The 18,319-nt window shown below is 43.7% G+C and overlaps 5 non-coding genes across 5 annotated transcripts; 4 read left to right on the top strand and 1 right to left on the bottom strand.

Moving 5' to 3' along the window:
• Positions 1–2,635: 2,635 nt before the first annotated feature.
• On the top strand, positions 2,636–2,729 carry trnai-uau (transfer RNA isoleucine (anticodon UAU)). Its single transcript has 2 exons — positions 2,636–2,673; positions 2,694–2,729. It is a non-coding gene; the product is annotated as a tRNA-Ile (tRNA).
• Positions 2,730–10,053: 7,324 nt separating this feature from the next.
• trnal-aag (transfer RNA leucine (anticodon AAG)) lies at positions 10,054–10,135 on the top strand. The gene has a single exon. It is a non-coding gene; the product is annotated as a tRNA-Leu (tRNA).
• Positions 10,136–11,147: 1,012 nt separating this feature from the next.
• Positions 11,148–11,221, bottom strand: trnat-agu (transfer RNA threonine (anticodon AGU)). Its single transcript has one exon. It is a non-coding gene; the product is annotated as a tRNA-Thr (tRNA).
• A 1,678-nt stretch (positions 11,222–12,899) lies between these two features.
• Positions 12,900–12,981, top strand: trnal-aag (transfer RNA leucine (anticodon AAG)). Its single transcript has one exon. It is a non-coding gene; the product is annotated as a tRNA-Leu (tRNA).
• Positions 12,982–15,748: 2,767 nt separating this feature from the next.
• On the top strand, positions 15,749–15,830 carry trnal-aag (transfer RNA leucine (anticodon AAG)). Its single transcript has one exon. It is a non-coding gene; the product is annotated as a tRNA-Leu (tRNA).
• The last annotated feature ends 2,489 nt before the right edge of the window (positions 15,831–18,319 follow it).

Raw genomic sequence — 18,319 nt, 5'->3', positions numbered from 1 at the left:
TATAGGTTATGATAAATTTACTTTTTTAAATAAAAAGTAATATTATAAAACTTTCTCGATACCAGTTTGCAGGTGACATGTTCTTTATAAAAATAATCTTTAGTATGGGATCAATAACCGCGCCGGAACAAATATCGGAAAGAATCGCCTGTCACTAAGGTATTTAAGTAAAGTAGAGATATAATCAGAAAACCTACATATAGGAAATGTTAGTTACTTTGTATGTGCTTTAGCGTTTTCTTTTATATACCGAAAAAAAGGTTCAAGGCGTTCTAGTCGCTGTACTCCTCGTAGATAATCTCAACGAAATCACAATACAGTACAGGACACGCAGTGAGGAGCTCACGCAACGAATAGTCTTGAACATGCCAAGCGTAAAGACACACTGCACATCTGCGAAACATCACATCCTAGTTTAGTTACAGTGAGATTATAGACTGGAAGCTAGGAAGTCTCAGATCACTTTTTTATTAAATGTTTAAGCAAACCCAAATACCTTTGCAAGAGACATTTCAGAATCCCAGTCAAATCCAGTATGATTGCTGGATCCCTCGAATTCGACAATATCACAGATCTGCAGTCCACGTTGTGCAAGACATACCGCACACAGCATTTCTAAGACAGGAAATACATTTTCGTTACGAAAAGAGATATACTGTACGTAGAGTGAAATGGTCTGGTACGAGTCCTAAGTTTGAATAGTTCAAAATAGACGAAAAAGGGTAATTACAGACTCTTTCGAAATGTAAGAACATTAAAGCTGTGCGGACCTTATCTTGATTTACCTAGTTTAATCGTTTTCAGAAAGTGTAATTGTATTATTTTATGTACCCTTGACGATTCTACTGATGTTATAAGTGCTCTTGTTTATATTGAATCTATTTTGTTGTTCAAATAAAAAGTAAAAAAAAAAACATTCCGGATGCGTCTGCTGTAGAAATAAAATGACATCAAAGGAGTTGTACGTAGAGTTCTGAAGCCTGTTCCACAGAAGAACTAGCTCAGATGAAAAGTTAGATATTCTACTGACAGGGCTATTCCCGTCAATTCAGTTTATTTCTGAAACAACGTTTTCCAAGAAAAACTTACACTTTGCAAAATTTGAAATAAAATACTTGCTTAAAAGTGCAGATTATTTTTTTCCCAAAAACTGTAAAAGGAGAAAACCGACCCGTTGGAGTCTCTGTCGTACCATTGCTCAGTGCGGTCAGGTCGGGACTAAAACGATAGTAAGGTGCTGGTTCAAGCACATCTAGGCACGACTTTCTCACTGTTCCATCGTGAACATCATCTAGAGAAAAAGTGGCATGTAATGTTTAATACATTATTGGCCTTATTAATAATTTGAGGGAATATAAATGCTTTGGATGTATCGAATTACAGCACGTAACAACTGAGTACCTGAGTCGATATCACCGGGCAATTTCCAATAACGACCAACATCAGACACTTCAAGACAAATAAGATTCCATATCTTGGAATGTAGGGCGGGAGAATTCATTTATACTCCTGTTGCATCTTGAGCTAAACTTTTTTAAAAAAAATACGACGCAGATTTGCTCAAGATAATTGTAATCGCTTTAAGAGAGTTTTCATGAAAACGTACATCGGCTAGCTCTCCACTGTTAATTGACAGAACTTTTGAAGAAACTCAGCCATCCTGACAAGCAGTGGAGGATGCCCGTTGCTTTGTTAAAGGATTATTAACTACTTTTCTTTTCTTATTACAGAGATTTCAACATTGCAAGACAATTGACGATTTAGATAAAGGTATATCGTGGTACGCAAACCAGGCACGGAGAGGGCTTGAACCCGCGCTTTTCGGTTTATGAGACCGATGCCTTACCACTTGACCACCGCGCACACAGTTTAGTTTTTTTCCCATCAAGGCTAATAAATTTTGAAGAAAAAAATCTGTGCACAAATTGCAATGGCAGGAGAAGTAAAACAAATATGATTATGATGTACAGTAATTGCTCACTTAGTGAAATACTCACTTTTTTGGACCACTGAATATAGTTCTTCTGTGGAGCTGGCTTCAGACTCTGCTTATAGCGCCCGTCAAATAAAATAGATATTTAATTTGTACAGGAAGACGCATTCCGAAATGTATCTCTGCAGTTTTAGAAAACGCACAAACCGTATTCTAATTGCAGACTGCAGATCTGTGCAGCAATCGTACTACATTTCACTGTGATTCTGAAATACGTCTAGCAAACATATTCAGGTTTCCTTGAACTTTTAATAAAAAACGACTTGGCTTTCAATCTCTGATGTCACTGTAAACATCGGACGTGATGTTCCGCAGATGTGCAGTGTGTGCCTTCTTGTCTTATTCAAGTTTACTGGATTTTTGAAACGAAAATACAAACTGGACAGTTTCAGACACATGAAGACTCATAAATGTCACTAAAAATGACAAATTTGTAGTGTAAATCCGCCGGGCTGATTTACGTGTCTGACCATCTCTCTCCTCCCTCTTTTGCAGTGAGCACTATTTTTTCATTTTCTTCCCTTGTAGTTTCCTCGCTCTTTTACTGTCCCTTTCTCCCACGGAGAGACGGAAAACGTGCCGAAATCGTTTTCACCCTGTGTTTGTTCAACGTCAGTGTGTGAAGGGAAAGCACTTTCCGCGGCTCCAGTGGCGCAATCGGTCAGCGCGCGGTACTTATACAGCAGTGCACAGCGGAGTCATGCCGAGGTTGTGAGTTCGAGCCTCACCTGGAGCAGCGTGTCCTGTCTTTAGCTACTGAAAGCAACTGTCCACTTTAGATACTGCTACTTATAGGTCGTCCTTAACACTTTATCTAACGGGATTGTAGCCTGTTAGGTATTTGTTGGAAATCCGGTCTAAATTAACATCAAAGGAACAGGTAAAGGTTTATTCCACGTCACACCCGAAGAAGGTTCCATGTTGTGTTTCCTTCTCCTTTCAGCATGGAATAAACCTATACTTTTTCCTTTGCAGCTGACGCAGGTCACTACTTAAATTCCCATCAGCTGTGGACCCCCAGCTGATCTCTACACAGATAGATGAGAGATATCTTCTTAGATGAGAGGTCTACTGGGACTAAGGGAGCATGATGGGGTACCAAAGACTTGAAAAAGCTCTGGCATTAGATTCTGTTTTTGTTGTTTCCCAGATTTGTATTTAATGTTCTTTTTGTTTTGAAGTTGTTCCTTTTTTTATTTTATTTTCTGTAGTCGTTAGACTACTACAGTGATTTACCTAGGTTCCCGGAAGGCTTCTTGCATCGTGGTTGTTGTGTTTTTGGGTTACAAGTATTTTTTTTTCTATTGATAGGACCCCACGCATTACTGTGGGACTAGTTAACTTAAGTTCTTACATTGTACCTGAAATTACCACATAAACTACTACTCTGTTTTTCTTTTTTTAAATAAAGGCACAAATGATGTTTTTTTTTCTTGCAGCTGATTGGCAATGACCCTACAACGGGTCATTGCAACGAACGTGGCTGCTGAAATTTGTCGGCAGCTCCATACTAAACCTGTTCTCAATTGCAACAAACCTAAAATAACATATGCTGCCCATTAGTTGTTACCGATGTAGGAGACTAACTTAAACCACCTCTTCACAGGGTTTATGTAGCTCAGTAGAGGAACAGTCGATCGCATTTGAACTGTTCTGAATGTAGTGGAAATAATATGGTCACAAAGTAACGAACATACGCACCACTCGCTTGAAATATTTACTGTAGCTAAAATTGTTTTCTAGACACCACAACTATTCACAATGAATTTGATGAATACATGTCTTTATTAATAAAAGTGTAATTTATTAATAATTAAGATTAATGTATATCTTTATTAGTAGCTGTATTACCGGTAATGCATGTACAGTCCTTAATATGGGATAGTGAACTTTCAGGTATCTTGGGGAGGTAAGAAAACTGAAATGAAGGAAATACATATTTAAAGGGGGTGTAAGTCTTAAATGTGTTCTGTTACATCTGGGTGTTAACTGAATAGATTGTGATTTGACACATGTCTTTGGGGAATTTGCAGGTACAGAAAATAACTTGAACTGAACAGGCAAATGTAAGGTTATGTTAAAGAAAAAAAAAACGTTGTCACCTTTTTCAACATGATTATTTAAGACAGTTTATCGGAACCGTATCTCTCCTCCATTCTGTGGCTGTGGTCCAACAGTAACGGTGGTGAAACAAGCAGAATGTGCGGAAAGAATTGGAGACGTAACGGGAGACTCATCCAGTCGACAGAAGGGTTGTGTACGCTGAGAAGTGTAGTTTAAAAGCTTAACGAGCCAGAGAGGAGTCAAACCTACGATCTTCTGATCCGAAGTCAAACACATTATCCATTGCGCTACTGGCTCTGATACCCTAAAGCCACCACTGTGAGCTTTGCGCTGCTATTAGTAATACTGTAGCACTCCGGTGTTCACAAGAGCCCCCCACCACCAGGGACTCAAACCCAGGCCTCCTGCATCACTCAACAGGGACCTAGCCTGTTGAGCTAAAGAGCAATCTCCCTTCAGTCCTGCGGCTGTGGCCCTGCTATTACAGGGAAGGGCAGTGACATCACCGCTCTGGTAAGCCGGCTCTTACACACTCAATGGTGGCCGTATGCGTTACACTCTCCCCCGCTTAACTCACCAACCTCAGCAAAGGGCTATCCCATCCCACTGCTGACACCAATGTAACGCTCCAGGGTTCACATGGGCATCCTCGCCACTGCCACATCAGGTCAGTCCCCCACCGTCGGGGACTCAAACCCAGGCCTCTGGCATCACTCAACAGGGACCAAGCCTGTTGAACTAAAGGGAGACCGTCCATAAGCTCAAGCGGTTGGGTCCCTGTTGAGCTATGGTGGCGGTTGCAGGTTTGAGTCCCCGACGGTGGGGGGCTGACTTAAGTGGCAATGGCAAGGGTGCCTGCCTGAACCCCCAACCATTACAATACTATACATCGCTCTGGTCCAAATTTTCTCAATTTGATTCACGTGTTTTCTACTTGTATTTAGCTACTAGGTCTTTCATTTGGTCTGTTTTAAAAATAGCATCTCAAACGATTTTATGTGTCATGCTGAAATTCACACACGGGGGATGTCACATGAAAGACAATTACAGATAAGATGTTGCGTTTAAAAAGAAATCCAGAGTGGCAGTAGAAAACAAAGCCTTATAAATGAGATGAAAGTGCTTGTAATGTAGTATGCTCTCTGAAGGCACTAGTTCTGTAGGGTTTGGGCATTTACTGGGACAATTATTAATTGTAGCAGTAAATCACAAAATTGATTCTTTTGGTGGCTTTAGAATCCAACCATGCGATATAACTCAAACAACGCACACACACAGGTACTAATACACGAGGATACATTTATTAATACATAGAATATGCATATAAACCTAACAGATCTTATCGAGAGGGTTATCAGAATACAAAAGGTATATAGTCAGTCAGTTATGAAGAGTTACACATCAAGAGGACATCCGTTCAGTATATCATTCATTTAGATCGTTTCGTAAATGAACTTGGTTATAACTTCTACATTAGATACTCAAAACAAGTACATAACTCTTAGGAATTAAATTGATATCAACTGGTTGGGATAACAATTGAATTCTCAAGCTGTAATGCATTGAAGTTGAATACTCATCCAAACTCTGGGGATTCAGATCTCCTGCGGGCACAAAGAAACAGTTGCAGGCTGTTGCTGTCCAATCCGCACTCTCTGGCTCCGTGACAGGCTGTGCTGTGCGGCTTGCGACGGTGCGCTGCTGATGCTCACTGACCGGCTGGTTAGTGTTGGATTTAACTAGCAAAGTTTGTGCACAGGAGAAAAGATGACTGTGGGTCCCAGCAAGTCAGGAAGAGGACCGGTTCGTTCCTGATGAAGAGCTAGTTCTGAATAGTGATTCAGCTGTCCACAGTTCCGACCTGTTCACGAGGCTTGCTGCTGGTGCTAACCTCGGGTGGATCCTCTGGTTACTCTCTGGCAACCTCCGCTCTAGACTCTTAGAACAAAGGAAAGTTCTGGCACTCGGACACATTGGCCATTCCGTGGTTGTCCGGGCTGAGTCTCAGGATGGTCAGGAGGCGCGCTGCGAGAATGTCCTGCCCTTGGGAGCCTTCTGCTCCTGGGCTGTCCTGCCCTGGAATTCTCCTTTGAATTCCCTTTAGAAAAGTCTACAGAATTCTCCTGAATCTTACTGAATCTCTTCGGCTCTCTGTGTTGCCTGTTTTTACCTGGAGGAACTTCAGCCCGTTGATTGGCTGAAAGTTCCATGGGCATCAGAGTCCCACGTGGGTTACTCGGCCCTACCAGTCCGTGATTGCTTGATCAAGGTGAGATATGAGTCACTTACTCCTGACACTTAGGAATGCAGTCCAGATGTCCATCTGGCACTCCCTAGACAGATAGGCGCCAATGGATGACCATTGATCATGATAGCCAGGCTTAGCTAAGTGCATCCCCCTTTGGGAGCTGTCCTAGGAAACCTTATCAAAGGAAACCTTAAATCAGCCTGCATGAATAGTTTCTCTGTGGCTGCACCACAGAGATGAACAGAGATATGAGGCCTAATTTGGGAAAGCTCAGAAACACTTAATTCTGCCTTCTTAATAAGCCTCGCCGCTACATGCTCTACCACTGAACTAAACTGACAAGCACTTTTGCCTGCGGCTCTTTAATTGAGTTAGGGAGAGTGAAGCGTCTACACAGTATACAATTTAAAGGTCGAAGCAAGACAATGTGATGCGAGGAGAATTCACAAAACGAGCCTCTGCTTTATCGTTTACTGAGCTTTCAATGAACATCTAAGTGAAAGACAAATTCACTATTTTCACTTTTTGTTTAAAGAACACTTTTATCACGTTCTGCACTCCCGATGGTGTTTTACGGTGCTTTTTTCTACACTCCTGATTTGAGGATCCCCAGCTAAAATATTTTTTAAATACAACAAAATTCCGATATATTGAATAGCATTTATGTTTACATTTATATTCATTCGTGCCAAAAGCTTGTGTTCTCTGCATATATCAGGATGTGGAAAGAGGCCCAATCACATCTGGAGTAGATAGTATTTAGGTCAAAGCTAATTCAAAGTGCGTCTCTGGGTGTGTTTGAATTACCGACGTGTTTGACTGAAGGACAAGCTCACGGTGCCATAAAAATTGACACACGTCATCTTTTCTTCTACATTCACAGGTTTTACGCTAAAGACAAAAAAAATTGTTGTCGTTTTCTTGCTAGCTGGCACTAATTATTCTGCACCAACAGGGAAGATTAGTATTTTATCTATCGCAATATGTGTGGAATTTGTTTTTAAAAAAGTTGCTCCAGAAATGAACACTTCCATTAAAGTTAAGGCAGACACCTGTTGCTGTCCACAACGACCAACTCTGCATGGCAAGAGAGGAAGAAAAGCACTGTGGTGATTTGAACCCAGAAGCTTATTTACTAAACATGCACGTTAACCAGCTAAGCCACAGCACCAATGGAGCACTCTCCTTTTACAGCCTCTTAGACACACCGCTCTGAGATACCTGTGTTCTGTGTGCGCTGAGCCTGCTCGCTGAGCAAGTGTTGAGAAATGGCTTTTATCTGGTTATTTCAAGTCCAAGGAGCTCAATATGCTTTTTATGTTTGACATCTTCAAGGAAAATGGTGAAATCTCAGGTGGAAGAGGAAAATGATCCTTGAGTAGAGGAAATACGACCATTTGAGCACTAACTCATGTCAGGAGGCTAACTTCTGGGATGAGGTGGTGGAGTGGTAAGGCGATGGACTACTAATCCATTGTGCTCTGCACATGTGGGTGTGAATCCCATCCTTGTGAAGTTCAGCAGTTGACAAATGTGCCTTTTTAAACTGGGTGTGCTTTCGTTTAGTCTTTCGCTCCTGTACTACAGCAGTAATATTTCTAGATGTGCATGAACATGGTATAGTAGGCTGACGGCAGGAACATGTGGTCCACAAGCAGTGACAGTATCAGAGGTGTCTGCAGTGTGTTGGTTTGTGAGCACTAATAAAATAACTTGCCATGGAAGCACGTGTGCCTGCATTAATACAGCTCCATTGAGCAGAAAAAGCAACACAAACACCGACTTGTCAACAGGAAGTTTCCGTAGCTGAAAACACAGCCATTGTGCTCCAGGTGAAGCTTGTGTCGCAGGATGTGTGTCATTGAGGCAGTCACGGTCTGGGATTGATTGGGTTATGTTGATTTGTGTTACAGGGTGTGGGTCATTGAGGCAGTAACAGGCTGTGATTGATTAGGTTATGTTGATTTCCAGGATGGTGTCAATGTTGCCTCTCACTCAAGGGGGTGACTGCAGTTGTCCCAATTAATACAGGAACAGTCAGTAAAAACAGTTAAACCCAAGTCGTTCAGGGAGCAATTAGGTATCGAGACTTGGAGGTGTGAGGAGTCGCTGAGCCAGTTTTAGCCAGACCAAGGGGTGAACTGATAAGGTTCCATGACACCTAGCTCAGCACTCCAACACCCCTCAAACAACACAAGCTTCCTCCTAGACCCGTTTCTGACAGGGACAGTGGAAACCCCCCTGAAAGGGATTGGCTAAGGAGAGGGATAAAAAGACCTGAGACAGAACAGAGGGGGCTCCCGATTCCCACTGGACCCTGGAGACGACACAGGCAGCACAAGGGAAGCTGTGAAGTGCAAGACCCCGGAGGTACTCTGCAGAGACTTCTAATACCTGGAGGCAAGGATCTACTGGTTCAGTAACTGACGACAACAAGAGACATTGGCATTGAAACAGAGGTACTGTACAGAGACTTTTAACACCTGAAGGTGAGGAACAGGGAAACTGGCACAGTTAGCACAGAGAGGAATGTAATACAGTCGCAGAGGATTTCTATTGTTACCTGAACAGAGACTGGGGAAATAGGAATGGGCGATACCCCTCTCCTCAAAGTGGGCCATCAGAGACTACAGGTACTAAGTAGAGACGTTCGAGGGACCTCTCTTTAGTATTTTACAGGAAAGACTGCTGCCCCTCTGTATTCATTTTGACCCTGGGAAGGACCTCTTGCTGCTGTGAATTCTGTTTTCGTTGTGTTTTTGGGTGATAGTGCATGTGAATGTAGTTGGAAAATAAAAAGGGCACTTATACAATACAAATGCTTGTCGCTGGTCTGTGTGTGCATTGGTGATTCTAGGAGATAAACAGAACCTGTGGTAATGTAGAGGGGCCCTAGCACCCCGTTTGTATTGCTAGGTGGTGTAGTCGTACACGAGGCAGGAACATCCCTCGCCCATAGGGTTCACCTTACTGTGACACCTTCTTCGTCTATGTTTTTTGAGTGAACTGCAAATGATCTTAGTATTGAAGTGCCGTCCCAAATAACCGATCCGAACAGTCTGCTTTACAGAGGAGCACTGCCGGAGCTTATCGTTGGAAACGATTGCTGGATTCTTCGAATTCGACTGAACTATAGCACAGATCTGCAGTCCACCATTAGAATACTGTGGGTGTGTTGTATAAGCCATACCGCCCAAAATAGTTCTAAAACAGGAGATGCATCCTCGTTTCGGAATGTGGTATAAAGTGAAATGGTCTGGGAAGAGTCCTATGTTTGAACAGTTCAAAATAGACGTAAAGGGGTATTTACGGACTCTTTCGAAATGTAAGAACAAGCTGTGCGGACCTTATCTTTATTTACCTTGTGTAATCGTTTTTCATAAAGTGTAATTGTATTATAGCATGTGCCCCTCACGATTTTCTTGATACGTTATATGTGCTCTTGTTTGTATTGTATGTAGTTTTGTTGTTCAAATAAAACGTAAAAGACACAACTTTCCGGATGCGGCTGCTGTAAAAATAAAATGACATCAAGGGTGCTGTACGCAGAGGTCTGAAACCTGCTCCACAGAAGATCTTTATCCAGAGGTGTTAAAGAAGTCGAGATCTCGCCATGAGAGGGGAAGCATCTCAGAAAAAGCAGGTGCAGTCGGTTCCACGGTCATAACGCCACTAATTCGGGCGACAAGAGCAAAACCCACCCGGCTTCCTGCGGGCAAGTAATGAGACAAAGAGACAGTACACAGCGGGTAGCGTGGCCGAGCGGTCTAAGGCGCTGGATTAAGGCTCCAGTCTCTTCGGGGGCGTGGGTTCAAATCCCACCGCTGCCAGGTGCTTTTGTCGAGACCCCCTTTCAGCTGGCTTCAGACGAAAGGGAGGGAGCTGCTTTTTGGCAGTCTCTCGAGAAACTAAGCAAAGTGTTTAAAGATACTTTCTCAGCTTGACATCAAGGCACAAAACAAAAACCTTCTTGCGTCCTCTCAACCCAAAAGCGCTTTGCCACTTTTTGCGTTATGCAGGGAACGACGTCTGCCCAGATCACTTTTGTGTCAATGCAAATCGTAGTGTGCCCTCCGTTTTAATGTTGGCTGTGCTGGCGTGCTGCTTCTGTCTGTGAAACTTGAATGTTCTGCTTCTTCACACCAAATCATCGGCGGGGGTTGAGCTTGTTAAATCTTTGCGCATAGCGCTCCTTTGGAAGTACTTTGTCCAAGTTCAAAAGCGATCGTGGGATTTACTTCATGCGTGCCAAAAAGCATGCCTCGCACGACAGATTTAAATGGGGAATGGAGCCTGCTTCTTGCTGTTTTTCCTGTGGTTGCAGTTACAAAGTTGATCGTGCTTTCACATTCTGTTAACAGTATTCACTGGCTGAGCTTTATCAGTTGGTTCATAAAGGAATCTCTGCTTCGGTTCCAGAAAAGTCATCTGTAGTGTGTTTTTTTCCGTGCCCATGGCAGTCTTTTAAAGATGGTAGTAATGGCGGAGAAGTTAATTTTTTATCCTCTTTAAAAGAATAAGGACGGGCTGGGGCGAGCTCCATTTACCACTCTTTCAGCTAACCGCCGAACTCGCGAACTGATTACACTGCAGAGCCACAGGCGCCTCGCTTTTCTCCATTCTCTGGGTCAGGGTGAAAAAAAACTTGCTGGTATTAGCTGGCCCGCTGGGAGCACCTCTTCTTCACTGATAAGCAAGATTTGTGTTTCATCTTTCTCAAGCTGTATAGATTTCTTTCAAAACAAGTTGTTCCAGAAAGGAAACGAACACTTGCATTCACCTGAATTAAAAGGCATGGGATTTGCCCGTAAGGATAAATTCTGCACAGTAAGACAGGAAGAAAGGCACCGCTGGGAATCGGACCCAGGATCTCCTGTTTACTAGACAGGCGCTTTAGCCAACTAAGCCACGGTGCCGGCAAAGTGCTGTCCTTTGACAGCCACATGGACACGTCTCAACTGCTCTGAGACATCTGCATTCGGTGTGCACCGAGCCTGCTCGCCTTGCAAGTTTCCTCATTTACATGCGATAGCTCCACCACTAAGAGAAAGGATGAGAAATGGCTTTTATCTGGCACTTTTCATGTCAGAGGATCTCAATCTGCTTTCCGTGTACAAGAGGATGTCCAACTCATGTAGCTAAAGACGTAGACGACAGTGCTCCACTGAAATCTTGATCTCACAACCCTCGGCATGACTCCGCTGTGTTCTGCTTTAGACAAAGGGGGGAAAAGACTTCTTTCATCACACGTTTTGCACTGTTTACGGTGTTTGCAGTGCTCTTTCTTAAATGAAAACCAGGAATCGGCACCATATGAGGTGAGACTAGATAATATTGGATCAAGTAGCCTCGCCATTCCATTCGTGACGTGCGCAAAGTGTAATTCCTGTCTTTATAGTGTGCTTGTTAGAGACTAAGCTGGCACCCAGAGCGCTTTAAATCCGGGAGTCAGCAGCCCAAGACAATAGAGCTTCCTTCGTCTATGTTTTTTGCGTGAAGGGGGAAACCATGCGTGTGCTGCAAACGATCTTAGTATCGAAGTGCCATCCCACATAACCGATCCGAACAATCTGCTTTACAGAGGAGCACTGCCGGAGCTTATCGTTGGCAAACTGAAGACCAGGCTGACCTCTTCTGTGACTCTTGAACACTGAGTCTCAAGGTTGTGAATTCAAGCTCCACGCTGGCGGGAAATTCCATAGGTAATGATCACATTTTCTTGCATGCTAATCAAAAGAAATATTAAGAAACTTTTCCCGATACCAGTTTTTTACAAAAGTAAAGGCACATGGCACATGTGTGCCACATAACGTCCGAGTTTAGTGACAACTACCTCAGAGATTGTAAGCTGGGTAGTTTCAGATCAGATCACTTTTTGTATCAAAGGTTCAAGCAAACCCGAATACTTTTGCAAGAGACATTTCAGAATCCCAGTCAAATCCAGTACGATTGCTGGATCCTTTGAATTCGACTGAACTATAGCACAGATCTGCAGTCCACCATTAGAATACTGTGGGTGTGCTGTATAAGCCATACCGCCCAAAATAGTTCTAAAACAGGAGAAGCATCCTCGTTTAGGAATGTGGTATAAAGTGAAATGGTCTGGGAAGAGTCCTACGTTTGAACAGTTCAAAATAGACGTCAAGGGGTATTTACGGACTCTTTCGAAATGTAAGAACAAGCTGTGCGGACCTTATCTTTATTTACCTTGTGTAATCGTTTTTCATAAAGTGTAATTGTATTATAGCATGTGCCCCTGACGATTTTCTTGATACGTTATATGTGCTCTTGTTTGTATTGTATGTAGTTTTGTTGTTCAAATAAAACGTAAAAGACACAACTTTCCGGATGCGGCTGCTGTAAAAATAAAATGACATCAAGGGTGCTGTACGCAGAGGTCTGAAACCTGCTCCACAGAAGATCTTTATCCAGAGGTGTTAAAGAAGTCGAGATCTCGCCATGAGAGGGGAAGCATCTCAGAAAAAGCAGGTGCAGTCGGTTCCACGGTCATAACGCCACTAAGTCGGGCGACAAGAGCAAAACCCACCCGGCTTCCTCCGGGCAAGTAATGAGACAAAGAGACACCGCACAGCGGGTAGCGTGGCCGAGCGGTCAAAGGCGCTGGATTAAGGCTCCAGTCTCTTCGGGGGCGTGGGTTCGAATCCCACCGCTGCCAGGTGCTTTTGTCGAGACCCCCTTTCAGCTGGCTTCAGACGAAAGGGAGGGAACTGCTTTTTGGCAGTCTCTCGAGAAACTAAGCAAAGTGTTTAAAGATACTTTCTCAGCTTGACATCAAAGGCACAAAACAAAAACCTTCTTGCGTCCTCTCAACCCAAAAGCGCTTTGCCACTTTTTGCGTTATGCAGGGCACGACGTCTGCCCAGATCACTTTTGTGTCAATGCAAATCGTAGTGTGCCCTCCGTTTTAATGTTGGCTGTGCTGGCGTGCTGCTTCTGTCTGTGAAACTTGAATGTTCTGCTTCTTCACACCAAATCATCGGCGGGGGTTGAGCTTGTTAAATCTTTGCGCATAGCGCTCCTTTGGAAGTACTTTGTCCAAGTTCAAAAGCGATCGTGGGATTTACTTCATGCGTGCCAAAAAGCATGCCTTGCACGACAGATTTAAATGGGGAATGGAGCCTGCTTCTTGCTGTTTTTCCTGTGGTTGCAGTTACAAAGTTGATCGTGCTTTCACATTCTGTTAACAGTATTCACTGGCTGAGCTTTATCAGTTGGTTCGTAAAGGAATCTCTGCTTCGGTTCCAGAAAAGTCATCTGTAGTGTGTTTTTTTCCGTGCCCATGGCAGTCTTTTAAAGATGGTAGTAATGGCGGAGAAGTTAATTTTTTATCCTCTTTAAAAGAATAAGGACGGGCTGGGGCGAGCTCCATTTACCACTCTTTCAGCTAACCGCCGAACTCGCGAACTGATTACACTGCAGAGCCACAGGCGCCTCGCTTTTCTCCATTCTCTGGGTTAGGGTGAAAAAAAAAACTTTGCTGGTATTAGCTGGCCTGCTGGGAGTACCTCTTCTTCACTGATAAGCAAGATTTGTGTTTCATCTTTCGCAAGCTGTATAGATTTCTTTCAAAACAAGTTGTTCCAGAAAGGAAACGAACACTTGCATTCACCTGAATTAAAAGGCATGGGATTTGCCCATAAGGATAAATTCTGTACAGTAAGACAGGAAGAAAGGCACCGCTGGGAATCGGACCCAGGATCTCCTGTTTACTAGATAGGCGCTTTAGCCAACTAAGCCACGGCGCCGGCAAAGTGCTGTCCTTTGACAGCCACTTGGACACGTCTCAACTGCTCTGAGACATCTGCGTTCGGTGTGCACCGAGCCTGCTCGCCTTGCAAGTTGCCTCATTTACATGCGATAGTTCCACCACTAAGAGAAAGGATGAGAAATGGCTTTTATCTGTCACTTTTCATGTCAGAGGATCTCAATCTGCTTTCCCTGTACAAGAGGATGTCCAACTCATGTAGCTAAAGACGTAGACGATAGTGCTCCACTGAAATCTTGATCTCACAACCCTCGGCATGACTCCGCTGTGTTCTGCTTTAGACAAAGGGGGGAAAAGACTTCTTTCATCACACGTTTTGCACTGTTTACGGTGTTTGCAGTGCTCTTTCTTAAATGAAAACCAGGAATCGGCACCATATGAGGTGAGACTAGATAATATTGGATCAAGTAGCCTCGCCATTCCATGCGTGACGTGCGCAAAGTGTAATTCCTGTCTTTATAGTGTGCTTGTTAGAGACTAAGCTGGCACCCAGAGCGCTTTAAATCCGGGAGTCAGCAGCCCAAGACAATAGAGCTTCCTTCGTCTATGTTTTTTGCGTGAAGGGGGAAACCATGCGTGTGCTGCAAACGATCTTAGTATCGAAGTGCCGTCCCACATAACCGATCCGAACAATCTGCTTTACAGAGGAGCACTGCCGGAGCTTATCGTTGGCAAACTGAAGACCAGGCTGACCTCTTCTGTGACTCTTGAACACTGAGTCTCAAGGTTGTGAATTCAAGCTCCACGCTGGCGGGAAATTCCATAGGTAATGATCACATTTTCTTGCATGCTAATCAAAAGAAATATTAAGAAACTTTTCCCGATACCAGTTTTTTACAAAAGTAAAGGCACACGGCACATGTGTGCCACATCACGTCCGAGTTTAGTGACAACTACCTCAGAGATTGTAAGCTGGGTAGTTTCAGATCAGATCACTTTTTGTATCAAAGGTTCAAGCAAACCCGAATACTTTTGCAAGAGACATTCAGAATCCCAGTCAAATCCAGTACGATTGCTGGATCCTTTGAATTCGACTGAACTATAGCACAGATCTGCAGTCCACCATTAGAATACTGTGGGTGTGCTGTATAAGCCATACCGCCCAAAATAGTTCTAAAACAGGAGAAGCATCCTCGTTTAGGAATGTGGTATAAAGTGAAATGGTCTGGGAAGAGTCCTACGTTTGAACAGTTCAAAATAGACGTCAAGGGGTATTTACGGACTCTTTCGAAATGTAAGAACAAGCTGTGCGGACCTTATCTTTATTTACCTTGTGTAATCGTTTTTCATAAAGTGTAATTGTATTATAGCATGTGCCCCTGACGATTTTCTTGATACGTTATATGTGCTCTTGTTTGTATTGTATGTAGTTTTGTTGTTCAAATAAAACGTAAAAGACACAACTTTCCGGATGCGGCTGCTGTAAAAATAAAATGACATCAAGGGTGCTGTACGCAGAGGTCTGAAACCTGCTCCACAGAAGATCTTTATCCAGAGGTGTTAAAGAAGTCGAGATCTCGCCATGAGAGGGGAAGCATCTCAGAAAAAGCAGGTGCAGTCGGTTCCACGGTCATAACGCCACTAAGTCGGGCGACAAGAGCAAAACCCACCCGGCTTCCTCCGGGCAAGTAATGAGACAAAGAGACACCGCACAGCGGGTAGCGTGGCCGAGCGGTCAAAGGCGCTGGATTAAGGCTCCAGTCTCTTCGGGGGCGTGGGTTCGAATCCCACCGCTGCCAGGTGCTTTTGTCGAGACCCCCTTTCAGCTGGCTTCAGACGAAAGGGAGGGAACTGCTTTTTGGCAGTCTCTCGAGAAACTAAGCAAAGTGTTTAAAGATACTTTCTCAGCTTGACATCAAAGGCACAAAACAAAAACCTTCTTGCGTCCTCTCAACCCAAAAGCGCTTTGCCACTTTTTGCGTTATGCAGGGCACGACGTCTGCCCAGATCACTTTTGTGTCAATGCAAATCGTAGTGTGCCCTCCGTTTTAATGTTGGCTGTGCTGGCGTGCTGCTTCTGTCTGTGAAACTTGAATGTTCTGCTTCTTCACACCAAATCATCGGCGGGGGTTGAGCTTGTTAAATCTTTGCGCATAGCGCTCCTTTGGAAGTACTTTGTCCAAGTTCAAAAGCGATCGTGGGATTTACTTCATGCGTGCCAAAAAGCATGCCTTGCACGACAGATTTAAATGGGGAATGGAGCCTGCTTCTTGCTGTTTTTCCTGTGGTTGCAGTTACAAAGTTGATCGTGCTTTCACATTCTGTTAACAGTATTCACTGGCTGAGCTTTATCAGTTGGTTCGTAAAGGAATCTCTGCTTCGGTTCCAGAAAAGTCATCTGTAGTGTGTTTTTTTCCGTGCCCATGGCAGTCTTTTAAAGATGGTAGTAATGGCGGAGAAGTTAATTTTTTATCCTCTTTAAAAGAATAAGGACGGGCTGGGGCGAGCTCCATTTACCACTCTTTCAGCTAACCGCCGAACTCGCGAACTGATTACACTGCAGAGCCACAGGCGCCTCGCTTTTCTCCATTCTCTGGGTTAGGGTGAAAAAAAAAACTTTGCTGGTATTAGCTGGCCTGCTGGGAGTACCTCTTCTTCACTGATAAGCAAGATTTGTGTTTCATCTTTCGCAAGCTGTATAGATTTCTTTCAAAACAAGTTGTTCCAGAAAGGAAACGAACACTTGCATTCACCTGAATTAAAAGGCATGGGATTTGCCCATAAGGATAAATTCTGTACAGTAAGACAGGAAGAAAGGCACCGCTGGGAATCGGACCCAGGATCTCCTGTTTACTAGATAGGCGCTTTAGCCAACTAAGCCACGGCGCCGGCAAAGTGCTGTCCTTTGACAGCCACTTGGACACGTCTCAACTGCTCTGAGACATCTGCGTTCGGTGTGCACCGAGCCTGCTCGCCTTGCAAGTTGCCTCATTTACATGCGATAGTTCCACCACTAAGAGAAAGGATGAGAAATGGCTTTTATCTGTCACTTTTCATGTCAGAGGATCTCAATCTGCTTTCCCTGTACAAGAGGATGTCCAACTCATGTAGCTAAAGACGTAGACGATAGTGCTCCACTGAAATCTTGATCTCACAACCCTCGGCATGACTCCGCTGTGTTCTGCTTTAGACAAAGGGGGGAAAAGACTTCTTTCATCACACGTTTTGCACTGTTTACGGTGTTTGCAGTGCTCTTTCTTAAATGAAAACCAGGAATCGGCACCATATGAGGTGAGACTAGATAATATTGGATCAAGTAGCCTCGCCATTCCATGCGTGACGTGCGCAAAGTGTAATTCCTGTCTTTATAGTGTGCTTGTTAGAGACTAAGCTGGCACCCAGAGCGCTTTAAATCCGGGAGTCAGCAGCCCAAGACAATAGAGCTTCCTTCGTCTATGTTTTTTGCGTGAAGGGGGAAACCATGCGTGTGCTGCAAACGATCTTAGTATCGAAGTGCCGTCCCACATAACCGATCCGAACAATCTGCTTTACAGAGGAGCACTGCCGGAGCTTATCGTTGGCAAACTGAAGACCAGGCTGACCTCTTCTGTGACTCTTGAACACTGAGTCTCAAGGTTGTGAATTCAAGCTCCACGCTGGCGGGAAATTCCATAGGTAATGATCACATTTTCTTGCATGCTAATCAAAAGAAATATTAAGAAACTTTTCCCGATACCAGTTTTTTACAAAAGTAAAGGCACACGGCACATGTGTGCCACATCACGTCCGAGTTTAGTGACAACTACCTCAGAGATTGTAAGCTGGGTAGTTTCAGATCAGATCACTTTTTGTATCAAAGGTTCAAGCAAACCCGAATACTTTTGCAAGAGACATTCAGAATCCCAGTCAAATCCAGTACGATTGCTGGATCCTTTGAATTCGACTGAACTATAGCACAGATCTGCAGTCCACCATTAGAATACTGTGGGTGTGCTGTATAAGCCATACCGCCCAAAATAGTTCTAAAACAGGAGAAGCATCCTCGTTTAGGAATGTGGTATAAAGTGAAATGGTCTGGGAAGAGTCCTACGTTTGAACAGTTCAAAATAGACGTCAAGGGGTATTTACGGACTCTTTCGAAATGTAAGAACAAGCTGTGCGGACCTTATCTTTATTTACCTTGTGTAATCGTTTTTCATAAAGTGTAATTGTATTATAGCATGTGCCCCTGACGATTTTCTTGATACGTTATATGTGCTCTTGTTTGTATTGTATGTAGTTTTGTTGT

This window comes from Lepisosteus platostomus, chromosome 5 (genome assembly GCF_059453375.1).
Source record: "Lepisosteus platostomus isolate fLepPlt1 chromosome 5, fLepPlt1.hap1, whole genome shotgun sequence".
Classification (NCBI taxonomy): Eukaryota; Metazoa; Chordata; class Actinopteri; order Semionotiformes; family Lepisosteidae; genus Lepisosteus; species Lepisosteus platostomus.
The sequence above is the reverse complement of the archived record's forward strand: the minus strand, read 5'-3'. Positions and strand labels throughout refer to the sequence as shown.